The following is a 22,995-nucleotide window of genomic DNA, read 5'->3' as shown; positions in this document are numbered from 1 at the left end:
TCTCTACAAAAAAAAAAAAATGGAAATGTTGGGGTGGACAGGAGTCCATCCCCGTTCTTGCTTCATGGTAATGACAGTGAGTATTTATTGAGCTCAGACTATGGGCCAACACACCTGATCCCACTTTACAAATCACAGCACTCATACAAGCAAGGTCTCCGCTTTGTAGATGAGTGAAATTGGTCTCAAGGAGGTGACAGGTTGTTTTTTCTTTTTCAAGATGGCAGAGGTAGAAAAGGCAGGGCTAGTACTGATGGCCAGACAGGTCACTTCTGTGTGCGTGCTCTTAATCACTACCCGATACACCCTCTTCGATATCATTGGAGAGTTTAGGGAGAGGGGAAGAGAAAGCCAGAAGGACATTAAATAAAAGAATGAGTTAAAGATCAGGGGATTTTGAGATCATCACTTTTTATGCACATAATCCCACCAAGCCCAGGAGATTAGTGCAATTATCATTCTACTGTTTAGATAAGGGCAGTGGGGCTCCGAGTAGTGGGGTGATGTCCTTCTTGGCAACCACGTCCATGTGAATTCTCATCCTAGGTCTTGACCCCAGGCTTCCAACTTCCTGCTCCAGAGTTTGGGAAACCCCTTTCCTCCCAGGGTTTTGTGAGACCCCACCTCTGCTGCTGGTCTGTCTGATGAGGCATCATGTCTCTGCCTGGAAAATGTGGAGGCCACGCATCAGTAGCCCCGAAAACCCAGAGGAGACGAGGCTACTAATTAGATGATTCTGTCTGGTATCTGCCCAGACTGTAGCAGACAAAAGGAGACAAGACGGGAATCCCAAATCACCCTGTCTTTTAGGGTCTCTGAATGTGGCGTCTGAGTAAGATGGAAGGAAATTTCTAAGAAATAGTGATGAGCCTGGCACTGGGGCGAGAGAGCAAAGAAGGGCTGCAGGCAGGCTGGAGACTTGGCAATGGGGCATGGTGAAGAGCTGATTCCCCCACCTCTGAGGGGAAAAAAGATGAAAAAAAAGAGATGAGCATTCACTGCTTTGTTGTTAAGTCCTAGGAAATACTGGTTTTAAGGATTAGCTTTGTAGAGTGGGAAGTGCCCAGAGAAGAGAGGCTTTGTGCTGCTACTCCTCCTCCTACCGGCTGTGGGTATCTGCCTCTGTAAAATGGACGCACGAATTGCCACACCTAACCCCGAAACAGGGTTCAGGATGTGCCAAGTTTTGTTCCAAAGTACAATTATAACACGTACACGGTTCTGCAGAGGCCAGGATTTGACCTAGGTCAGGCTGGGTCACGGACAAAGCCACTCCCCTGGTGGTCCCTCTATTTGGCTAATCATAAAAATGACCTGGGAGCGCATTAAACACTCAGGCTCCCAGATCCCTTCCCTAGAGCTGGTCTGAAGCAGATTTTAGGACTGTGCATGTTAACGTACACTCAAGGTGATTCTAATTAAAAATCACTTGCCAAAATTACACAAAATAATAGAGAAATACTTTGGCAAATGGCAAAGTGCTATAACAATGCTATAAAGTACGATAATAAGAATGCATTTCATCATTATTATTATTTGTGACAAACCATTGCAAACATCCATTGAAGTCATGGTGAAAGTATGCAATCTCTGGCTTTGGGATTTTGTTATGTGGGCTACTCTTACTGGGGTTAGGTGATATCTCAAAGTAGTTTTGATTTGCATTTCTCTGATGATTAAGGATGATGAGCTTTTTTTCATGGGTTTGTAGACCGTGCATCTGTCTTCTTTAGTGAAGTTTCTCTTCAAGTCCCTTGCCTACCCTGAGATGGGATCACTTGTTCTTTTCTTGCTAATACGTTTGAGTTCTCTATGGATTCTGGTTATTAAACCTTTATCAGAGGTATAACCTGCAAATATTTTCTCCCATTCTGATGGCTGTCTGCTTGCTTTACTTACTACGTTCTTGGCTGTGCAGAAGCTTTTTAGTTTGATCAGGTCCCAGTAGTGTATTTTTGATACTGCTTCAATTGCCTGGGGAGTCCTCCTCATAAAATATTCACCCGATTCCTTCAAGAGTTTTCCCTGCACTTTCTTCAAGTATTTTTATAGTTTCATGTCTTAAGTTCAAATCTTTGATCCAGTGAGAGTCTATCTTAGTTAATGGTGAAAGGTGTGGGTCCAGTTTCAGTCTTTTACAGATCGCCAGCCAGTTCACCCAGCACCATTTGTTAAATAGGGACTCTTTTCCCCACTGAATGTTTTTAATTGGCTTGTCAAAGATCAAATAATGGTAAGTAGCTGGATTCATCTCTTGGTTCTCTATTCTGTTCCAGACATCTACTTCTCTGTTTTTGTGCCAGTACCATGCTGTTTTGATCACTGTCGATTTGTAGTACAGTCTCAGGTCTGGTAGCGTGATTCCTCCTACTTTGTTTTTATTTCTGAGTAATGTTTTTGCTATTCGAGATCTTTTCTGATTCCATATAAAATGAAGTATTATTTTTTCAAGATCTTTAAAATATGACAATGGAGCTTTAATAGGAATTGCATTAAAATTATATATTGCTTTGGGTAGTAGACATTTTAACAATGTTAATTCTTCCCAGCCATGAGCATGGTATGTTTTTCCATTTGTTAACATCTTCAACTATTTCTTTTCTTAAAGTTTCATAGTTCTCTTTATAGAGATCTTTCACATCCTTTTTTAGGTATACTCCCAAATATTTCATCTTCATTGGCACTACTGTGAAAGGAATAGAGTCCTTGACTGTTTTTTCGGCTTGGCTATTGTATTGGTATATATATATATTGGTATATATAAGGCTACAGATTTATGGGTGTCGATTTTGTAGCCTGAGACATTGCTCCTGGATCACTTCTAAAAGTTTTGTAGTAGAATCCCTAGTGTTTTCCAGATATACGATCATGTCATCTGCAAAGAGTGAAAGTTTGATCTCTTCTGACCCTATGTGGATACCCTTGATTGCCTTCTCTTCCCTAATTGCAATGGCTAAAACTTTCATTACAATGTTAAAGAGCAATGGAGACAATGGGCAACCTTGTCTGGTTCCTGATCTAAGTGGAAATGATTTCAATTTAACTCCATTCAATACGATATTGGCTGTGGGTTTGCTGCGGATGGCCTCTATTAGTTTAAGAAATGTCCCTTCTATACCAATTTTCTTAAGTGTTCTGATCATGAAGGGATGCTGGATATTGTCAAAAGCTTTTTCTGCATCAATTGAGAGAATCATATGGTCTTTATTTTTTAGTTTGTTTATGTGCTAAATTACATTTATAGATTTACGTATATTGAACCAGCCTTGAGACCCTGGGTAAATTCCACTTGATCATGGTTGTAATTTTTTTGATGTGTTGTTGGATTCTGTTTTTTAGGATCTTATTCAGTATTTTAGCATCAATATTCATTAGTGATATTGGTCTATAATTTTCTTTTCTTGTTGGGTCTTTCCCTGGTTTAGGGATCAAGGTGATGTTTGCTTTGTAGAATGTGTTGGGTAGTAATCCTTCTTTTTCTATATTTTGGAAGAGGTTTAGTAATATAGGTACTAGTTCTTCTTTAAAGGTTTGATAGAATTCTGACGTAAAGCAATCTGGTCCTGGGCTTTTCTTTTTAGGGAGATTTTGTATAGTTGATGCTATTTCAGAACTTGATATAGGCCTGTTCAACATTTCCACATCATTCCGGCTAAGTCTTGGTAGGTGGTGTACTTCCAGGTTTTGGTCGATTTCTTTCAGATTTTCATATTTCTGAGTGTAAAGTTTCTTGTAATATTTGTTAAGGATTATTTCATTTCTGAGGGGTCTGTTATTATTTCATCTTTACCATTTCTGATTGATGAAATTAGATATTTTACTCTTTTTTTCCTGGTTAGGTTAGCCAAAGGTTTATCCATTTTATTGATCTTTTCAAAAAACCCAACTTTTGGATGTATTGATCTGTTGTATAATTTTTTTGTTTTCAATTACATTTAATTCTGCTCTGATTTTGGTTATTTATTTTCTTTTGCTGGGTTTGGGGTTGGAGTGTTCTTCCTTCTCCAGTTGCTTGAGATGTCCCATTAAGTTATTAACTTCCTCTCTTTTTCTTTTCTTGAGGAAGACTTGCAGTCCTAAGTTCCCTCTTAGGACTGCCTTTGCAGTATCCCAGAGGTTCTAGTAATTCGTGTCTTCATTGTTGTTTTGTTCCAAAAATTTGGGGATTTCCTTCTTAATCTCGTCTATAACCCATCTATCCTTCAGCATAAGGTTATTTAGCTTCCATGTTTTTTTATGGGTATGCAAGTTCCTGTTGTTATTGAGTTCAACTTTTATTCCCTGATGGTCTGCGAAGATGCAAGGAATAATTTCTACTTTTTTAAATTTGCTGAGGTTAGATTTTTGGCCTAGGATGTGATCGATTTTGGAGTATGTTCCGTGGGCTGATGAGAAGAATGTGTATTCAGTTTTTTGGGGATGAAATGTTCTGTAGATGTCTGTTAAGTCCAGATGTTGAATCGTTAAGTTTAAATCTAAAATTTCTGTGCTTAGCTTCTTTTTGGAGGATCTATCCAGCACTGCTAAACGGGTGTTAAGATCTCCCACTACTATGGAACTGGAGGAAATCAAGTTGCTCATGTCTGTTAGAGTTTCTCTTGTAAATTGAGATGCATTCTGGTTGGGTGCATAAATATTAATAATTGAAATCTCATCATATTGAGTATTACCTTTTACAAATATGAAGTGTCCATCCTTATCCTTCCTTATTTTGTTTGGTTTAAAGCCTATTGCTTCTGCGAATAGGATTGCAACGTCTGCCTTTTTCTGCTTTCCATTTGCCTGGAATATAGATGACCATCCCTTCACCTTGAGTCTATATTTGTCTTTTAATGTAAGGTGAGATTCTTGTATGCAGCAGATATCTGGCTTGAGTTTTTGTATCCAGTCAGCCAACCTGTGCCTCTTTAGAAGACAAATTAAACCATTCACATTAATTGAGAATATTGATAAGCCTTTTGAGAGTCTGCTGGACATTTTTAATCTTCTCGTGGCTCTGGAAGTTGGAATTTGATCAAAATTTTCTGGGTGGGTTTACTTTTGTGGTGGAGGATTACATTGGTCTTTATGGAGAATAGGTATGAGAATATCCTGGAGAGCTGGTTTAGTTATGGCAAATTTCTTCAACATGTGAATGTCATTAAAGTATTTAATTTCTCCATCATAAATGAAACTGAGTTTAGCTGGGTACAGGATCCTGGGTTGAAAGTTATTTTGTTTTAGGAGATTAAAAGTCGATGACCATCCTCTTCTAGCTTGAAAGGTTTCAGCAGAGAGATCTGCAGTTATTCTGATATTCTTCCCCTTGTAGGTAATTGTTTTCTTTCGTCTGGCTGCTCTCAGAATTTTCTCCTTCATATTAACTTTAGTGAAATTGATTATGATGTGTCTGGGGGATGTCTTATTTGGGTGGGTCATGCTGGAGTTCTGAAACTCTCTGCTATCTGAATTTTAGAATCTCTTGGCATGTCTGGAAAGAATTCTTTCATAATCTCATGTAGAAGAGACTCTGTCTTATGAAGCCACTTCATCGCTTTCAGGGATCCCTATAAGATGAAAATTGGTTTTCTTCAAATTATCCCAGAGTTCTCTGAGAGAGTGATCTGTTTTTGCCCTCCATTTCTCTTCCTCTCTGAGAGTTTGGGAGCATTTGAAAGCTTTGTCTTCAACTTTGGAAATCCTTTCTTCTGCTTGCTCCATTCTGTTACTGAGGGATTCTACTGTGTTTCTCAGATCTTTGAGGGCTGCAACTTCTTGTCTCAATTTGTCAAAATCTTTGGTCATTTTGTCTTTGAATTCGTTGAATTCTTGAGATATCTTTTGGGTTATTGCTTGGAATTCTAATTGGATCTTATTTGCTATCCAGATTCTGAATTCGATTTCTGACATCTCAGATATTTGTTTGTGCATGGGATCTTGTGCTGTTTCTGTCCCATTGTTCCTTGGGGGAGTTGATCTATTCTGATTATTCACATTGCCAGAGTTTTTCTGTTGATTACGCCTCATGATTGTTTTTCACCATTGCCTCTGGCTGTCCTCAGAGTTGGGGAGGTGTCTCTCCAAGATTAGACCCCAGCAAGATCACTCTACTGTTGCTGGATCTTTGTAGGGAGTGACCCTGTGTAGCTCCTCTGGGGCTGCCCCAGCCAGGAGTTCTGGTTGTGGGAGCAGCTCTGGAGTGTGACACCATGGGATCCAGCAATAGGGCAGGGGGTGGTGCACACGGTTCTGGGAGTGCTTGGCACCCAGTGACTTTGGCACAGAGGGCCCAAGGCTTTAGCAGTCTCTAGCCAGGAGAAGAGCTCTGCACAGAGGCAGGGAGGGCTCTGGAGGTCACGGAGCTACCAGAGTCCCTGGCCAGATGAGTGGGCCGGTGTGGAGGCAGGGAGGGTACAGGAGGGAGGATGCGGGATTGTGTGGTTCCCGGAGTTCCCGGTCAGGGCATGTGAAGCCCCGGTGGGCACGCTCATGGGTTGTAGTGTAGCTCTTACCAGGGTCCAGGCGGGTGCCGATGGTGGGTTGCAGGTCATTGGGCAGCTTTTCCTGAGGTCCGGGCAGGTACTGATCTCAGGTCACCGGTCACCACACAGCTCTTACAGGGGTCCGGGCAGGTGCTGATCATGGGTCGTGGGTCATGGTGCAGCTCTTTTGGAGGTCCGGCGGTCACCGATCGTGTGTCACTGAGCAGCTCTCACCCGAGTTGGGAATATTCTAACCAGCAGGTATGAGCTTAGTGGCTGCATCAGATGATGAGCTTAGCATCTGGGCATGGAGGTGAGGTCTTCTGTCATAAATGTGATAGAACTGGCAAAAAACACGTTAATGGACTTAATTGTTCTGTGGCAGTATATAGAAATCCCTCAGCTGCCACCAGGATGGAAACACACACACTACAAGTAATTTAGCACCAGCTCCAGACTGTGTCCAGTGGGTTGGTGTTCTGCTTACAGTGTTCATGCTGACCATGACTTTGCATTCTCAGGAACATACATTTGTCTCTCACCTTCTTCTGCTCAACTTTTTTTTTTTTTTTGAGACAAGAGTCTCACTCTGTTGCTCCAGGCTAGAATGGTATGGCATCATAGCTCACAGCAGCCTCAAACCCCTGGGTTCAGTCAATTCTCCTGCCTCAGCCTTCCAAGGAGTTGAGACTACTGGCACCTGCTACAGTGCTCAGCTTATTTTTCTATTTTTAGTAGAGACAGGGTCTTGCTCTTGCTTGGGCTGGTCCCAAACTCCTGAGCTCAAGAAATTCTACCTGTCAGCCTCCCAGAGTGCTAGGATCACTCTTCTGAATTTTTAATAATGGTTAGTGTAACATAATTGTATGTACCCATATATTAATCCAAAATTTAAAAAAAAAATTAATAATGCTTGGTCATGTTTTCTTTCAGTCCTCTGTGATTCATTGAAAACCAAATTGAAACAAAAGATTTTTTTTTTCTCCTGGTCCTCTCTGACAGCTCTTTTCATTTCCAACCCTGGCAAACCATTCCCAAATTACCTAGTGCTTTTCTCAAAACCCACTCAGATATCTCAAATATGAAGATCCAAGAGGAAGATTTTGGAAGCCTGTGATTTTAATGTGATTTCCCAGTTGACTTTACATGTAGACAGGTTTGGAAGACACAGGGAACATCATCAGACTAATTTGTTCATTCAGCAATTATTTACAGAGCACCTGCCCCGTGCCAGGATCAGACTAAGCCCTGGAGCCCCACCAATTAGCAAAATTAGACAAAGTCCCCATCCTCATGGAGCCTGCAGTCAGGTGGGGGTGATGGAAGTGGCATGAACAATCCAAGAAATGTGTATGGTCCAACTACGTATGAGCTGTGGGAACTAGAAAGGAGAAGAACAGGGTATCCTGATCCCCCTAATTTAGGTTGGAGGGGGGAGGGCAGGTAAGGTTCTCAGTACAAGCAGCATTTCAGCTAAAATATTGGGGGTAGACCAGGAAGAGAGTGAAGTAGGAATGAGAATCCAGGTGAGAAGGGAAGGACGACCACTCCAAGGAGGAGAATAGCATATGTGATCTCCTCAGACCAGAGGCAGGGAGGTCCTAAGGGACAGAAGGAAGGTAGATGGAGCTGATCAGCAGTTTGATCAAGATGGGAGTGTCACAAAGTCAGGATGCAACAGAAGCAGGGGCCAGGTCAGCCTGTTAGAAGTTTAGATTTGATCCTGAGAGTAGTGGGAAATTCAGATCATACCACTTCCCGCTTAAAACCTTCTAGCCGCTGAATTTTCAACCTTTCCAAAACAACATAGGGTCTCCTCCCACCTGGGGAGGAAATATTTTAATCATGTAATTTCCAGAAATGAAGAGTTGATGTCACCCTGGCATCAGGGGAGGATAATCAGCCTGGAATGAGCTCTCCAATCTCCAGCCCCTTTCCTTGGCCCTTCTCTCAGAGGATGAACAGAAGTACTTTTCAAAATTCAATGTGGAGTCACGAGAACAGGAAGGGGAAACCTATCAACCTACCCCTTCCCGCCATCTTTTCATTTCCACACTGACTAGAAATCAGTCTCCCTGCTGTGTTCTCCAGAGAGCAAAGTCATCAGGAGTCTAGTGCATAATAAATTCTCCAGAAGAGTCTGAGGAGGCCCTAGGAGAGTAGACATGCTGGCAGGAAGACCTGACTGGCCCAGGACTGTGTGCAGTAAGCATTTAGAAGGCTGCATTGAGCTGCATTTAGAAGGCTGCATCCTTCTCCACACCTGGCTCTGAGACTGAGGATGGCCCAGCACTGGCCAATCAGGTGTTCATGATACCCTCTTCTCGTTGATTGACTGAATGATGGGTCTATGGCTCAATCAGAACCAAAGGGACTCTATTCTGATAATTTGGGGGGGAATGTCAGTAAGGGAAATACCCTTCCCCCCCACCCCCCGCGCTTTCTAAAAGAATGAGATGTGAGCCTGGGCTGCTGATGGTCTTCTAGTCACCACAGGGGACAGCCTGCCTGAGAATGCACCTGACATGGAATAACTAAGAGCTGGGATGGGGGAAGGGGAAAGAATGTGAGGAAAAACAGAGAGGGGGAGAGAGAGGAGGCAACAGAGACATCATTGAAACTGTGGATCCAGCTGGAGCTCATGATGTTCCAGTTGTATGAACACATAAAAACCATGTTTCCCCTAATTCTCTTTGAATTAGGTTTCTGTATCTTGCCATCCAGAGTGCCAGCTCTTACAGACGCATCCTCCCTTCCTCCTTAAACTCTCACTGCATCTCATCTCAGCAGGCTTTGGAAACGAGGTGATAGGAATGGATCATGCCAAGGGATGTCTGCACTGACTTCTCCCTTTAGACATGAGTGACAGGAGAAGCAGCACTCCCACGAATGGGAGAAGAATTAAGAGTGTCACAAGTCAATTCCAGCAGGAAGGATTCAAGCTAGACTTTGGGGAAGACCTTCTCAGCTGAGGATTTTATTTAGAGAGCACCCTCCCTACCAATAGTCTCTTCATGATCATTCTTTTTTTTTTTTTTTGCCGTTTTTGGCTGGGGCTGGGTTTGAACCCGCCACCTCCAGCATATGGGGCTGGTGCCCCACTCCTTTGAGCCACAGGCACCGCCCCATGATCATTCTTTTAATTAGAGCAGACAGCTCTTTCTCAGTTCAGTTGTCTGCTCTGGAACACAGCCAGTATCTCAAAAAAAAAAAAAAAAAAAAAAAAGGAAGGAAGGAGGGAAGGGCAGGAAGGAGGGAGGGAAGGAGGTGGGGAGGGCAAATAAAGGTTTCCGAAATCAGCTCTGACTTCTCGATTCTGACTACATACCTGAACACCTGTGGAGCTTTTGAAACATACTCATGCGTTGGTGCTACTTCCAGAAATTCTGACTTAGTTCATGGTGGGTGGGAGGAAATACTGGTATTCTTTGAGAAGCTCTGAGGGGTGCTGGTGGCTTCCTAATAAAAATGTTGTCCATGGATCTGCAGCATCAGTATCACCTGGAGACTCGTAGGCAATGCACAGTTTCGGGTCTCACCCCAAACCAGGCAAATCCCAGTCTGTGTTTTCACATGATCCTTGAATGATCCATGTGTACATTCAAGTTCAAGAAACATCAAGATACATGACTCCCCTGAAACCACCTTTAGTCTTGGGGAGAAGCCTGACAGCTCCGTACCTGTGACACACTGTTGTCTAAAGAGGAGTAATCTGCCCTGGGAGAAAGGCTGAGTGTGGTTCCCAAAATAGAAAAGAGAGGTGGTGTACGACTGGGCACTTAAATCGCCTGCAAGCAGAGTAGACCAGAGTTACAACTCCATAACAACATCCCACAATTACAACCAAGGAAATCATTTTTACATTTCATTAGAGCTGCTTAATGGAGACAGTCTGCTCCCAGGGGTGACTGCCCCAGCGATAGGCTGGACTAGCGAAATACCCTCTAGACCAGGGAATGTGAATCATCTGGGAGATTCTGATTCAGGACATCTGACATGTGACTGGGATCCTGCATTTCTAGCCAGGTGGTATAGATGCTGCCCCTCTGTTGAGCCTCCAGATGAGTGTAGCCTCCACAGATATGTCCAGAAGGCCTGCTAAGAAGTATTCCTGCTCTGGGTAGTGCCTGTGGCTCAGTGAGTAGGACGCTGGCCCCATATACCAAGGGTGGCCAGTTTGTGGCAGGCTCCTATAGTCCCAGCTACTCGGGAGGCTGAGGCATGAGAATCACCTAAGCCCAAGAGCTGGAGGTTGCTGTGAGTTGTAACTCCACAGCACTCTACCGAGGGTGACAAAGTGAAACTCTATCTACCAAAAAGAAGTATTCCAGCTCTGAGAGTTTTCTCTAATGCAATCTCATTTAATTCTTTTTTTTTTTTTTTTGGTAGAGACAGAGTCTCACTGTGTCGCCCTGGGGTAGAGTGCTGAGGCGTCACACGGCTCACAGCAACCTCTAACTCTTGGGCTTACGCGATTCTCTTGCTTCAGCCTTCCGAGCAGCTGGGACTACAGGCGCCCGCCACAACGCCCGGCTATTTTTTTGTTGCAGTTTGGCCAGGGCTGGGTTTGAACCCGCCACCCTCGGGCATATGGGGCTGGCGCTCTACTCACTGAGCCACAGACGCCACCCACTCTCATTTAATTCTAACAGCCCTGTAAGGTAGAAATACTCAAATTATACCCGTTCTTCATCTGAGACAACTGAGGTTCAGAATCCACTTAAACCTCAGTCAGCTGAACTCACAAGCCTGATAGAGCATTAGAATGTCCCCAAATGCCTGGGAACATTTTTTTTTCTTTTTTTTTTTTTATTGTTGGGGATTCATTGAGGGTACAATAAGCCAGGTTACACTGATTGCAATTGTTAGGTAAAGTCCCTCTTGCAATCATGTCTTGTCCCCATAAAGTGTGACACACACCAAGGCCTCACCCCCCTCCCTCCGTCCCTCTTTCTGCTTTCCCCCCCTCATAACCTTAATTGTCATTAATTGTCCTCATATCAAAATTGAGTACATAGGATTCATGCTTCTCCATTCTTGTGATGCTTTACTAAGAATAACGTCTTCCACTTCCATCCAGGTTAATACGAAGGATGTAAAGTCTCCATTTTTTTTAATGGCTGAATAATATTCCATGGTATACATATACCACAGCTTGTTAATCCATTCCTGGGTTGGTGGGCATTTAGGCTGTTTCCACATTTTGGCGATTGTAAATTGAGCTGCAATAAACAGTCCAGTACAAGTGTCCTTATGATAAAAGGATTTCTTTCCTTCTGGGTAGATGCCCAGTAATGGGATTGCAGGATCAAATGGGAGGTCTAGCTTGAGTGCTTTGAGGTTTCTCCAGACTTCCTTCCAAAAAGGTTGTACTAGTTTGCAGTCCCACCAGCAGTGTAAAAGTGTTCCCTTCTCTCAACATCCACGCCAGCATCTGCAGTTGTGAGACTTTGTGATGTGGGCCATTCTCACTGGGGTTAGATGATATCTCAGGGTTGTTTTGATTTGCATTTCTCTAATATATAGAGATGATGAACATTTTTTCATGTGTTTGTTAGCCATTCGTCTGTCATCTTTAGAGAAAGTTCTATTCATGTCTCTTGCCCATTGATATATGGGATTCTTGGCTTTTTTCCTGTGGATTAATTTGAGTTCTCTATAGATCCTAGTTATCAAGCTTTTGTCTGATTGAAAATATGCAAATATCCTTTCCCATTGTGTAGGTTGTCTCTTTGCTTTGGTTATTGTCTCCTTAGCTGTACAGAAGCTTTTCCGTTTAATGAAGTCCCATTTGTTTATTTTTGTTGTTGTTGCCATTGCCACGGCAGTCTTCTTCATGAAGTCTTTCCCCAGGCCAATATCTTCCAGTGTTTTTCCTTTGCTTTCTTGGAGGATTTTTATTGTTTCATGCCTTAAATTTAAGTCCTTTATCCACCTTGAGTCAAGTTTTGTGAGTGGGGAAAGGTGTGGGTCCAGTTTCAGTCTTTTACATGTAGACATCCAGTTCTCCCAACACCATTTATTGAATAGGGAGTCTTTCCCCCAAGGTATGTTCTTGTTTGGTTTATCAAAGATTAGGTGGTTGTAAAATGTTAGTTTCATTTCTTGGTTTTCAATTCGATTCCAAGTGTCTATGTCTCTGTTTTTGTGCGAGTACCACGCTGTCTTGAGCACTATGGCTTTGTAGTACAGACTAAAATCTGGTATGCTGATGCCCCCAGCTTTATTTTTGTTACAGAGAACTGCCTTAGCTATACGGGGTTTTTTCCAGTTCCATACAAAACGCAGAATCATTTTTTCCAAATCTTGAAAGTACGATGTTGGTATTTTGATGGGAATGGCATTGAATAGGTAGATTGCTTTGGGAAGTATAGACATTTTAACAATGTTGATTCTTCCCATCCATGAGCATGGTATGTTCTTCCATTTGTTAATATCCTCTGCTATTTCCTTTCTGAGGATTTCATAGTTTTCTTTTTTTTTTTCTTTTGGCCGGGGCTGGGTTTGAACCCGCCACCTCTGGCATATGGGACCGGCGCCCTACTCCTTGAGCCATAGGCACCACCCGATTTCATAGTTTTCTTAATAGAGGTCCTTCACCTCCTTCGTTAAGTATATTCCTAGGTATTTCATTTTCTTTGAAACTATGGTGAAGGGAGTTGTGTCCTTAATTAGCTTCTCATCTTGACTGTTTCTGAATGATTATTTTGTTTTCAATTTCATTGATCTCTGATTTGATTTTGGATATTTCTTTTCTTCTACTGAGTTTAGGCTTAGATTGTTCTTCTTTTTCCAATTCCATAAGAACTCTTGTGAGATTGTTGATGCGCTCTCTTTCTGTTTTTCGAATGTAGGCATCTAAAGCGATGAATTTTCCTCTCAAAACTGCTTTTGCAGTATCCCACAGGTTTTGGTAGCTTGTGTCTTCATTGTTGTTATACTCAAGGAATTTCATGATTTCCTGTTTTATTTCTTCCTGCACCCATCTGTTATTCCACAGAAGATTGTTTAATTTCCATGCCTTTGGGTGGGGTCGAGCATTTTTGTTAGAGTTGAGTTCCACCTTTAGTGCCTTATGGTCTGAGAAGATACAAGGTAAAATTTCAATTCTTTTGATTCTGTTGATATTTGTTTTGTGTCCCAGGATATGATCAATTTTGGAGAATGTTCCATGGGGTGATGAGAAGAATGTATATTCTTTATCTTTAGGGTGGAGTGTTCTATATGCGTCTATCAAGCACAGTTGTTCTAGGGTCTCATTTAAATCTCTTATATCTTTGTTTAATTTCTGTTGAGAGAATCTGTCCAGCTCTGTAAGAGGAGTGTTAAAGTCCCCTGTTATTATGGTATTATCAGATATCTTATTGCTCAGACTGAGTAAGGTCTGTTTCAAGAATCTGGGAGCATTTAAATTGGGTGCATAAATATTTAGAATTGAAATGTCTTCTTGTTGTTTTTTTCCCTTGACCAATATAAAGTGACCATCTTTGTCTTTTTTGACTTTAGTTGCTTTAAATGCACATGTATCTGAAAATAAGATTGCAACTCCTCTTTTCTTCTGAATTCCATTTGCCTGAAAAATTGTCTTCCAACCATTCACTCGGAGCTTTAATTTTTTCTTTTGAAGGCAGGTGTGTTTCTTGTAGACAGCAAATGGATGGCTTGTGTTTTTTAATCCAGTCAGCCAATCTATGTCTCTTCAGTGGAGAATTCAAGCCATTAACATTTATTGAGATAATCGATAAGTGTGGTAGTATTCTATTCGTCTAATTTTGTGAGAGTCCATTGCTTAGTTTTATCTTTTGCATCAGTGTGGAGGTTAGGTTCTGTCCTTTAATTTCTGAGTTCTTACTTTGCTGCTGATCCATTGTGGTGGTCAGTGTGCAGAACAGGTTGAAGTATTTCCTGTAGAGCTGGTCTTGTTGTGGCGAATTTCCTCAATGTTTGTATATCCGTAAATGATTTGATTTCTCCATCAATTTTTAAGCTTAGCTTAGCAGGGTACAGAATTCTGGGCTGGAAATTGTTCTGTTTAATAGATTAAAGGTAGATGACCATTTTCTTCTTGCTTGGAAAGTTTCATTAGAGAAGTCTGCGGTCACTCTGATGGATTTGCCCCTGTAGGTCAACTGGCGCTTACTCCTGGCAACTTGCAGAATCTTTTCTTTTGTCTTGACTTTGAACAGGTTCATCACAATGTGTCTCCGAGAAGCTCGGTTAGAGTTGAGGTGACCTGGGGTCCGATATCCCTCCGAAAGCAGTGTGTCAGAATCTTTGGTGATATTTGGGAAATTTTCTTTTATAATCTTCTCTAGTATGGCTTCCATTCCTCTGGGGCATTCTTCTTTCCATCTGGAACTCGTATGTTGGAACGCTTCATAAAGTCCCATAATTCTGACAGTGAACGTTCTGCTTTCTCTCTCTTCTTTTCTGCCTCTTTTACTATCTGAGTTATCTCAAGAACTTTGTCTTCTACCTCTGAAATTCTTTCTTCTGCATGGTCTAACCTGTTGCTGATACTTTCCATTGCATCTTTAAGTTCTCTAATTGACTGTTTCAGTTCCTTCAGCTCTGCTATATCCTTTTTATATTCTTCATATCATTCATCTCTTTTTTGATTCTGTTTTTGGATTTCCTTTTGGCTATTTTCCACTTCATTAGCAATTTCCTTCATTGTTTCCATCATTTCTTTCATTGTTTTCAACATATGTATTCTAAATTCCCTTTCTGTCATTCCTAACATTTCTTTATAGGTGGAATCCTCTGCAGTAGCTACCTCATGGTCCCTTATCGGGGCTGTTCTGGACTGGTTCTTCATGTTGCCTGGAGTTTTCTGCTGATTCTTCCTCTTGAGTGATTTCTTTTATCTGTTTCCTTGCCCTAATTTTCCTTTCACTTCCTCTTGCTGTTTAAGTTCTTGTGCCTGTGGACTAAGGGTTACAGGACCAGAAGGGTGAGAATGTTGAAGAGCAAAAAAGGGATGAAAGAAAGGAGGACCGAGTGATAAGAAAAAAAAAAGAAAAATAGAGAAAGGAGAGGGGGTGGGTAAAAGGAATATTGACGAAAAGAAGAGAGGCACAGAAAGAGGGAGACAGAGCAATATAGGTGTACAGTAGGGTATTTTGACACAACCTTAAAAAAGCCCCACCTTCTGGGGGTGCCCAGTTGGGTGGTTCCCTTGAGGTCAGCAGCTCTTTGCTAACCTGATCAGACACAGTACCCCCTCCACCAAGTAGAGAGGAAAAACAAAAATGCTATACATCAAACCAAAACAAGCAAACAGAAAACTTTATGGGATAAAATTGGGTGAAAAACCAAATAATTGCAGTAGAAACACTAGCAAAAATGAAGTTCTAGTTATTGAAAAAGGCAGCAATGGGAAATTATAATTAAACAAGAAAAATTGAGAAAGAAAAAGGATCTGTATGGAAAAGATTGAAATTAAAAAACAAAACAATATCAACAACATCAAAATAAACAAAAAAAAAACAACCAAATAAAAAAAAAAAAAAACACAACCAAAAACAAAGCAATATGTATATGTTATTGAATATTGTCTGGGGAACATGTGGTCTTCTGGGGTATGAGATGTTAATCACATACCCCCCAGTTCTGATACGACTGGAGGCTGCTGATTTCTCAAACCCCAGCAGGTAGACACCCTAAATCTCTCTTCAGCCCACTTAAAAGGCACTTTGATCTTGTAAACTTGCTGAGCAGAAGCTTTCCCAGGAAAGTGCTTGTCGCTGGAATCACTGCTGAAGTGGCTATCCACTTACCCAGTGTGCCAAAACCAGTCTCACTCTGCCCCTGAGGGTTAGGGCTGCACGGTGGCTCAGACCCCACCCTTAGGCTACTTGGTCGCTGGGTTACCAGCTCCCACCTGATTCTAGCTCTGCGACCCTGAGGGTGGAGCTTGCAGGGGCAGATCGCTCACAATGGCTCCCTGTGACCCACAGCCAAACACTATTAGCTCTGTCTGGCTCAGCGGCTCAGACTGGGGCCCTAGACAAAGGCCAAAGTTCTCCGCACTCCCGCTCAGGCTCTCCCCAAGGCAGTTCAACTGAGTGACAAGTCCAAAGACACCAAAACAGCTCACAGGTAAGGCCTTTCTGGTTTGCAGTCTTGCTGCTACTGAACTTACAGTTGCGGGCGGGTTTGGACGGATTGAACACACGCGACCACTTGCCGTTTTTCCACTGTTTTAGTCTTCCTCTTGGGGTCCAGAAGTCTCTCGCTGACTCCCTGTATCCTCACAGGGGTGATGATAGGCAGATCCCACCAGCCAGAGATGCCTGGAGTCCTATCTCCCCAGACTCACGGTGCCCAGATGCAAGGAAGCTGTTACTTGGCCGCCATCTTGCTCCGCCTCCTTGCCTGGGAACATTTTCAAAATATAGTCCCTGGAAGATTTCCATTCTGAGGTGGGTTCAGGAATATATATTTTTAAAAGGTCATCAAACAACTAGTCCATGGACTGACTGGCTTTGGAGAGGTACAGAATAAGATGTCACTACCTGTCAAGAGCAGACCTTCTTACTTCCTTTAAAGAGTAGCTGCATCTTATTTTATTTATGTCCTTGACACCTGGCCCAAAATCTGCCAAAAAGCAAGAGCTTATTAAAAGTTATTGACTCACTAAATGAATGGAGAGACGGATGGTGGATGGAAGCGTGAGCACTTGCATGTATGCAAGGAGGGAGGGAGAAATCAATCCGGGGGCCTCCTAGAACTTAGCATTTATCCACAAACTTGCACCAAGTCCTCAAAAGCACTTTCTTTAATGTCACATTATAAAGTAATGGGTACTATCTCAGCAAGTGATCAATGCAAGATGAGATGGCTGTATTGACAGGATGCACCAAAACCCTTGCCAACTGATGGACAAAGTAGAGAGAAAACCCGGGGGCCTGGGGAATATGATCCTCCTGGAAGACGTGGGAGGGCTGTGTCAGCATCAGTACCAACAAGCCCGACTAACTCCCTAGGTGTCAGCAATTAACCCAAAGCCATGGCCTATTTGCAGAAACAGGCCTCTTTGGGCTCATTGCGCCAGATTGAACATAACCCAGTCTCTCTTCTTCTCCCACTCTCCTTCCCTGACTGACCTGGCCTCTTTTTTATACTAATTTGCTGCCTTCCTCCCTGTCTTATTCCCTGGTGTGTTAGAACCTTCTTTTAAGTCTCTATACACCTCATCTCCACCCTACTCTTGAGTTAAATTTGGAACCACTTCCCCATAAAGACCCATCCTTTCACCACCATCAAGCGTCTAGATTCAGGCAATCTTTAAGACAATCACAAATTAAGTGAAAACAGACTTCATATTCCCACACTGCCCCAGACTGGTTGAAACTCAAGCTTCCCTTCTTCTGACCCCACACTAAATAATTATTTTCTAATTCCATGGTTTTCAAGAGCATTTTGTTCTATTATAACATTTACATCTGCAATCTCAGCTTGCCCCCTGACCTCCAGGCTTAGTATGTCTAATTGTGTGATTAGGAGCTCCACTTGGGAGTCTAACAGGGATCTTAGTATATCTACAACCAAACTGCCAGCTTTCTCCTTCCATGGTCCATTGTTCACCCAGTTTCGCAGTCATCCTTGACCGCTTCCCTTTTCTCATCCCCAGAGCCAATTCTTCAGGAAGTCCTGAGAGTACAAACTTCATGATATTTCCAAATCTGAACCCTCACCAGCCTCTCTATTACCCTAGTGGTTCAAGCCACTTTCCAGCTCTCTTGTGAATAATTCCAATACCCTTGAATTAGTCTAATGGCTTCTCTTCTTGCTTCCCACCATATTCAACTTCCCCACAAAGGCCAAAGTAAACCTTTGAAAATAAATACCAACACACAGCACTGGTCTGCTTAAGACTTCTCGAAGCTTACCATCCATCTACTATCTAGACGTCCCACTGCAGCCTTCCACGTCCTACATAATTGGGTCCAGGGATGCCTGTTCCCCACATTTCCTAACATTCTCCCTGCTCCCAGTGCTTTCGGGTGTTCCTGTTCTCGATATCAACCTCTTTCCTACCACCTTGCCTTTGTACTTACTGCCGGTCCATTCTTCACTCAGGGATTCACATAACTCACTCCTTCTGTCAGGTCTTTTGCTCAAATGTTACTTCCTTAGAGGATATTTAAACCATCTTGCCATCTTTTCAATAAATGATGCTGGGAAACTGGATGTCTGTCTGCAGAAAAACTGAAACTAGATACCTATCTCTACCTATAGGCAAAAACCAACTTAAAATGAACTTAAATGTAAGACCTGAAACTGAGAAACTACTATAAGAAAACACAGGGGCAACACTTCAAGACACTAGGCTGGGCATAAGCAAGTATAAGAAGACCTCAAAAATATGGGTAATCAAAGCAAAAATAGACACATGGGATTATATAAACTAAAAAGCCTCTGTACAACAAAGGAAACAATCAACAGGGTGAAGGGAAGGCCTAAAAATGGGATAAAATACTTGCAAATGATTCTTATGATAAGGGGTAAATATCAAAAACATACAAGGAACTTAAACAACTTAACAACAACAACAACAAAAAATCTAACTTTAAAATGAACTGAAGAGACATCTCTCAAAAGAAAACATACAAATGTTCAAGAGGTATATGAAAAAATGCTGAACATCATTAACCATTAGGGAATCCAAATCAAAACCACAATTAGATATCATATCACCCTAGTTAGAACAGCCATTATGTAAAGGACAAAAAGTAACTGAGGCTGGTAAGGATGGGGACCAAGGGGAACCCATACGCACTCTTGGTGGGAATGTGAATTAGTACAGCTATTATGGAAAACGGTATTGCGGTTTCTTAAAAAACTAAAAATGTAACTACCGTACAATCTAGCAATCCTTCTAGTGGATATATATCGACAGGAAAGGAAATTGATATGATTGAAGAGATAGCTGCATCCTATGTTTATTGTGGCATTATTCACAAAAGCCAAGACATGGAACTAACCTAAAGGTCCATCAACAGATGAATGGATTTTTAAAAGGTGGTGTATTTACATCATGGAATAGTATTTAGGCTTGAAAAAGGAAGAAAATTCTGTCATTCATGACTATATTATGTTAAGTGAAATAAGCCAAGCACACAAAGATAAATATCACATGTTCTTACTTATATGTGGAAGCAAAAAAAGTTAATGTCACAGAAGTAGCATAGAATAGTGGTTACTAGAGGCTAAAAATGGTAAGGAGGATGGGAAGATAGCTAAAGGCTGGTTAATTAATACAAAAGTACAGCTAGTAGGAGGACTAAGTTGCAGTATGACTATAATTTATAAACAACTTATTATATATATATATATATTTTTTTTTTGAGACAGCGTCTCACTATGTCACCCTGGGTAGAGTGCCATGGTGTCACAGCACACAGCAACCTCCAACTCCTGGGCTTAAGCGATTCTCTCATCTCAGCCTCCCAAGTATTTGGGACTACAAGCACCTGCCACAATGCCAAGCTATTTTTGTTTTTGTTGTTGTTGTTGTTGTTCAGTTGTCATTGTTTAGCTGGCCTGGGCTGGGTTTGAACCCACCAGGCTCGGTGTATGTTGCTGGCACTATAACCACTGTGCTACAGGCACCGAGCCTATTGTATAGTTTCAAATAGCTAGAAGAGCAGATCTTCAGTGTTCCCAGCACAAAGAAGTAATAAATGTATGAAGTGACAGATATGCTAATTACCCTGATTTGATTATAATACATTGTGTCAAAATATCACACTATACCCCACAAATGTGTATAATTATTATGTATCAATTAAAATAATAAAAGCACACAAAAAGTAAAAGTGTTTTTATGCTGTTTCTCACTCCTTCTGCAGACCCTGTCTTCTTTTCCTTCATTCAATCTACTACCATCTCATTATATTTATAAACACACACACATCCACCACTTGTGTTTGTTTATTATCTATCTCCAACCAACAATATAAGACCTTCATTAAGATCTTTTCTGTACTGATCCCAGCTGCATCCCACAGTCCCTGGAACATGGCAGATATTCAATCTAGTTGTTGAGCAAATGGGAATCCTCTGCCCCTCCTTGCTTGGCAGTGTGTTAATCTGGATTATAAGAAATGGGCTTTATCCATCAGTACATCCTTCATTGTCCTGGCATCTTGTTTTTAACAAAATAGCTCAGTACATGCTTGCTAGAGCTTGTCTAGAAAATAACAAAACATTTTACAGCATGGAATTCTTTGTATTCTTATTCCATTTTTATTAAAAAGCTATAATACTTACAGAAAAAGAGACAAAAAGGATATATCCCAAAATGAAAATGTGATAATCTTGGGATTGTAGGATGATGGCTACAGTTTGGTTTTCTCTTTGGCTTTTCTCCATTTTTCAATTTCTCTACAGTGAACATTTATCACTTGTGCAATCAAAATATAATTGAAAAAACATTTTAATGTAATTCTATTTGGAGATAAAACCACTGATCATCTAATACTCTGAGAGTCAATGTGCTAAGACCTGGATTCTCACGTCTGCTCCTTAGGTTGCTTCCCTGGCAAATAGTAATCATCCAGGACCAAGACTTAGTTTACTCCCCCCCAAGAAATAGGAGCATGATCTGTTCTTGATACAGAAAGGTGATGAGGCACAAACAACAATGCCTAAATGCAAATATTTTGAACACAGAAACAATAGTACATTTGAAGGGATTATCACTAATGAATGCTTTACAGGGCATTGGTGGCCATTATAGAGTCTGCTCCCTTCTTAGCAAAGATATTTGCCTATCTGTGTCATCCCAAAGGGGTGTCTAAGGGTGGAAATGTTAGACACTGCAGGGAGGCAAATGGAGAAACCAGCTTTCCATCAGGCAGCCCTTTGGACTCACCTAGATTACCATTACCTAAGTGACCACCCACTGTTTACACGCAGAGGTGTTTCAGGGCATTCTCCTGAAATGACTGCTCCTGGGAGGAGGGATACAGCAGCAGCTAAAAACAAGTGAAATCCTCTTTTTATCCCCTTTCCTTCAAGCCATACCCAGATTTCCAACTATACCCTAAACATGCCCGGATACCCTACCACACACACAAACATACATATGACCAAATAGCCTTCATTTATTTTCTGACAATTTTCCCTTTAAAAATAAAAGTGCATCTGAGAGCGTGTGATATTTTGCCCAAATTGAGCTGAGTGCTGCAGACCAAGGATGATGGCAGACATGAAGTGCTGCCTCATTAACCTTGCCTAATGTCTCCTGCCACCTTCTCAGAGAAAAAGGCTCATTTGGTAACCACCAGATAAGACCTCCATTAAGTGCATTCTCCCTGTATGGACCTCAGTTTCCTCATCTGTAAAATTAGGAGGAGAGACTAGAACAGGGAAGCAGATAGGTAAATATCTCAAGGCAACATGTGTCCCTCCAGATCCCAAGTGCAGCCTCTTGATGAATCCAAATTTTTTTTCATGTGTAATTTATTTTATTTTATTTTTTATTAAATCATAGCTCTGTACATTAGTGTAATCATGGGGTATAAAGTGCTGGTTTTATGTACAATTTGAAATATTTTCATCAAACTGGTTAACATAGCCTTCACGAGATTTTCTTAGTTATTGTGTTCAGACATTTATACTCCACACTTAGTAAATTTAACATGTAGCCTTGTAAAATGCATCTTAGGTGTGGTCTCACCAATTACCCTTCCTCCACCTATCCTCCCCCCTCCCTTCTCCTCCATCTCCCCTTTCCCCTTCTTCTTGGGCTATAGTTGGGTTATAGCTTTCATATGAAAGCTATAAATTGGTTTCATAGTAGGGCTGAGGACATTGGATACTTTTTCTTCCATTCTTGAGATACTTTGCTAAGAAGAATATGTTCCATGTTCTAGCTGATGAATCCAAATTTTACAGAGCAAATCCTTTTAATAGAGGGATTTGTCCTATGACGTTTTCATTCCGTCAAAAGGACACACTCAAAGAACCAGAAGGCCCCAAGGTGCAGGCTCCCCACTCTGGCTTGGGAGTAGGGATGGAATTTGTATTTCTCCATTTCTGGGTTTTCTCCTTTGCAGAGCTGGTTCAGCCTGTGGATCAGCATCCCAGAATCCACATTCTCTTCTCTTCCTATACTATGTCATCTCACACTGCACACTGCCTTAAATGCCACCCACAACTCTCGGTATATGTGAAAAAGACTTTTATTGTCAGTCTGTGTCACAAACTATACGCTACAGTGCATTAAACTACTTAGAATTAGAAACAAGATATCCTGATTTTTGGAATCTTTGCTCTACCATCAGGAATTCCCTATGTTCTTTTCTTTTTTCTTTGAGGTTCAACTATCTAGCATGTGACTCAGCCTCTCCTCTTCTCCAAACTCATGTTCTCCTCTCTCTCTGGCTCATTCACAACCTTGAATTCCTATTAATCATGCAATTTATCTCTCCCTTTCTTTTATTGGGGTTTTTGTTTCCCTTTGTTTGTTTGTTGAGACAGAGTCTGCTGCCCAGGTTGAAGGGAAGTGGCACCATCATACCTC

The sequence above is a fragment of the Nycticebus coucang genome, chromosome 4 (assembly GCF_027406575.1).
Source record: "Nycticebus coucang isolate mNycCou1 chromosome 4, mNycCou1.pri, whole genome shotgun sequence".
In the NCBI taxonomy this organism is placed as follows: Eukaryota; Metazoa; Chordata; class Mammalia; order Primates; family Lorisidae; genus Nycticebus; species Nycticebus coucang.
This window is presented reverse-complemented; position numbering follows the sequence as displayed.